The sequence below is a fragment of the Leptodactylus fuscus genome, chromosome 10, assembly GCF_031893055.1.
Source record: "Leptodactylus fuscus isolate aLepFus1 chromosome 10, aLepFus1.hap2, whole genome shotgun sequence".
Lineage (NCBI taxonomy): Eukaryota > Metazoa > Chordata > Amphibia > Anura > Leptodactylidae > Leptodactylus > Leptodactylus fuscus.
In genome coordinates, this window is record NC_134274.1 from 35,894,081 (window position 1) to 35,898,200 (window position 4,120).

The following is a 4,120-nucleotide window of genomic DNA, read 5'->3' on the forward strand; positions in this document are numbered from 1 at the left end:
TTTACTTCTGCTTTGTGCCTCTTTTCATGCATTATATAACTGAATATGCCGATGGCTTATTGCACTATATGATGATACACTGTCCCTTTAACTGTGTATTTGGTAGTCATTGCAGCTACATTAGGCTGGTGTTTTGTAGAAAAAGGATGAAACAATGGAGCAGATTTACGAAAACTGGTGTTACTAACGGCAGTCTTCATAGACTCAGAGCCGGTGGAGCATGTACCTCATACATGGGAAGGCAGACATAGTACCCTGCAGGGCCTTGCCATGTCCCTTTGAGTTCACATATACCTCAATAAACACTGGTGACAATGTGGCTGTGTGAGTACAGTGTATATCCTGGCTGTAACATCACTATATTCTACACAATGGAAGTCGAGGCACCCTGTCTTTGGGTAGGCCAGGGTAGAAGGGGTAAACCAAGCCAGGAGTAACAACTATTTGGCGTAGTTGGAATAGAGCCTACACAGTTTTTTGAGCTTAAGCTAGGAGTGGATTCAATGGAAGGACTTAGGCTACAGCTACAAGGCAATATTCGCTGTGACTTTCATTGCCTAACCTTATATTGCCAGATTAACCTGTGACTCCTTTATTAATGTTAGTGTATGTAATCACATTTTGACTGCAACTTCTAGTTGCAAAAAAATCAAACAGTAGTTAAGGAATAACGGGGTGACCCGGCAATCTTTCGGCACGCAGCGGGAGATGTGGCTAAAATTGCTGTGTAGTCCTAGTCTAAAACATCACCTTCTTGCTGGATCCAAGTCTGGCTTTGGCTAGAAGAACTTCACTGAAACCTGCACCACAGACAGCATCAAAAATGTGATGTGTGACTCTAGCCCAAGATGCACCAAATTTATTATGAAGTGCATACCTCTTAATAAATTTGAAGCATCTTGGACAGTCTATGCACCACAAAATGAATTCAATGCAAGCTATGAGAGTAAGTTGTATTGCTAGGTAGGAGCGGCCGTGCTTCCTCTCTATAATCCCTATCAGCTATCTTCAGCACTCCCATTGCAATGAATCGGTGCGTGCGCTACCCAACCACTGCTCCATTGAAAACGAGTGATGACTAAGGAACCTTGAATCCTGAAGTGTGTAAGAGGTTCACTGTGTCCATATATGTCTGTATATTTTTACCCCGATAAACTTGTAAAGAATTTTTATATCAAGCTTAATTAAAAGCTAAGTTTTATTCTGTCATCCTGGTTTCCATTTGCTGGATATTCCACAGAACTACTGAACTATTTGGTTCTCCTTTGACTGGGAGGTTTGTTTTTTTCCTTGCAACAGATTCATTCAGGACACAGATCCAGTCTTCAAATGGAATTATGTGAATGGGCTGCCAACATATATTCTCTATTCATTTCTCATTACTGGCCTCATTAGCAGCAAAACTTCACAGTCAGTAATGAGAAATAGCCTGGAACTATTCAGTGCTAAACTGTGTTTGGAACATATTGTGTTATCCTCCTAAGGGTGGTGACTAGGGTTGAGCCGATCTTGAGATTTCAGGATCATTTTTAAAATCCGATTTCCAATCATTTTCCATTCGAACCCGATCCCGATGCAAGTCAATGGGATTTTTTTTAATAATCGAAGATCGGATTTTAGAAACGATCCTATTCACTACACAACGTGGAGTCCAAAAATTGAACGCTTTAATTGTTAAACTCCACGCTGTGTAGTGATTAAAAAAAAAATCTTCTGACTACTTAGTCCCCCCCCTGGTGTCCACTTAGCTGCACAGATCGCTGCCGCTGGTCCAGTCCCCACTGTTCTTGCTCCTGTTCTCATCTCTTCTCACTTCGCTGCCCCTGCCTCCCAGGTTAGTGTTACAGACCTAGGAAAAAGGTGGGGCTTGTGGCTTAGGAGAGTGTGGGCAGGTACAGGGCGGGGAGACGTGAGTGCTCCCCTCCCAGTACCTGCCCAGACTCTCCTAAGCCACAAGCCCCGCCTTCTTCCTAGGTCTGTAACACTAACCTGGGAGGCGGGGGCAGTGAGGCGAGAAGAGAAGCGACAACAGCAGGGGCCGGACCAGCGGCAGCACTTCTGTGCAGGTAAGTGTTAGCTACTAGAGATGTTAGCTAGTCTCCCATTAGAATGAATAGACGCAGCCGGCGTGCAGGGGGTTAAGCGGCCAGATGCATGGCTGTGTGCTGGTTGCATCCATTCATTCCTATGGGACCGAGCTATCATTGTTAGCTTTTCCCACAATGCTTGGCCAATAGCAAAGCATTGTGGGAAATAACCTCCGACTTCGATCCTGCCTAAAAAGATTGGGATCGGAATTCCGATCGCGATTGTGAAATCTACTCGATCGCCGATAGGAATCCGAAATTTTCCGATCCCGATCTCTCAACCCTGGTGGTGACCCACTAGGTACTTACATGTGACTATAGCTCCATCCAGTCTCAAGCAGACAATAATTTCACTTCTGTGTAAGTGAAGGACTGCTGAATTTTAGCTGGATATCATTACAGGCCGAATGGTAACAACAGTCAGGAATGATATCCAGAGGAAAATCTTCATTCTTTTCCATAGAAGTGAAAGCACCAGAGGACGAAAACTATGTGCAGCAGTTGTGAATACACTCAGGCCCCTGTAGTGAATACGACGTTAGCCACATTTGGTACATTGTGTGGTAGAGAAGAAAACCAGCAAACAGACGATATACTCACATCTGGATTCTCCTCATCAATATTAAACAATTTACTCACCATATAGCCATGTTTTGTAAGAACTCCTATCTTGCTTTTGAACTGTGTCCATATTGTCTACTGGATTATGGTTTGTTGACTTTGGCAGCTGTTGTGTATGTATTCCATTACGCTTCCTATGTTCCTCCCCTTCCAGACCTGTCCCCTTCCTCACCACCCCAGCTCCCTACCTTTCTCTCTACCCTTTATTCTCATTATAATTTGAAACACTGTGATCCATGTTGAATTTCTTATGTTGCATTTTGTATATTTTAAAAATTGTAACAAAATACAAGTTCAAATAAATAAATAAAACAGCTAAATCTGCAACAAACAACACTGTGTTTTTGCGACGGCCTTTGGCTTGGAATGTAACTTTTTAATGATTACTCAATAAAATCAGTCAATTTGACCTAACATATAAAGGATTAGGGGATAATTACACCCCTTAGGTAGGAGTGAGCACCTTCTCAGGTGTCCGTGGCAAACCCCGGGGAAACCGGACAGCAGATGGCTTGCGAGCGGTCGGCTTTAAAACCCACTTATTTGAATGGGTTTTCAAAGGTGACTGCCTGTGTGCATTTTCAGCCTCTCCACCTGGTGTCCGTTTTTTTCTGCAGACATAAAATCCCCCACATAGGATTTTGTGTCTGCAGAAAAAAAAAAAGGGACACCAGGCGGAGAGGCTGAAAACACGCACGGGTGGTCACCTTTGAAAACCCATTCAAATGAATGAGTTTTAAAGCCGATCGCTCGCAAGCTGTCTGCTGTCTGGTTTCCCCAGGTTTTACTGGTTTACTGTAAGCTGTGTAAGCGGCCATTTTCTTGCGGCCCAGGCATGTGCAGTCGGCTCTGGCAGAGGCCTAGATAATTGAAAACCCAGGACGGAAAAAGACACGCAGAGAGGCAGGTTCTTGAAGAAGATGGAGGTGTTGCTGGAGAGTTCTCTAGCAGCATTGGGCCTGCCCCCAGTGCTGCGAGAGAACACATTTACATACCGAAGAAAACCCAGTTTTCTACCAAACGGTGGGGGGAGAAGACATCTAAAGGTAGGAGACGAATAGCCTTTCTTAAGGCTATTCTAATGTGTTATCGAGAAAAAAAAGGGTATCCAATGCTAGAATCCCTTTAAGGTGTTATTTCCTATGGAGAATATCTTCTCGGACCTCTAGGACTCTCCCATCATTTCCATACATCAACACTTAGAAAGGATGTATTTTATATAAAGTGTTTGTAATAGCAGAACTTGTCGCTTAGGTTCTATTATACAATATACAGTTCGAGAAAAGGCCTCATCATTGAGAAACAATGCCGTCCAGCACTTGCGTCTCCTGACCAGGAGGAGGCGCTGCAGAAGAGCATTAGCTGTTTGCTATGATGTGCAGAGAGATTAGTACGCCGGAGCAGAGAGACGC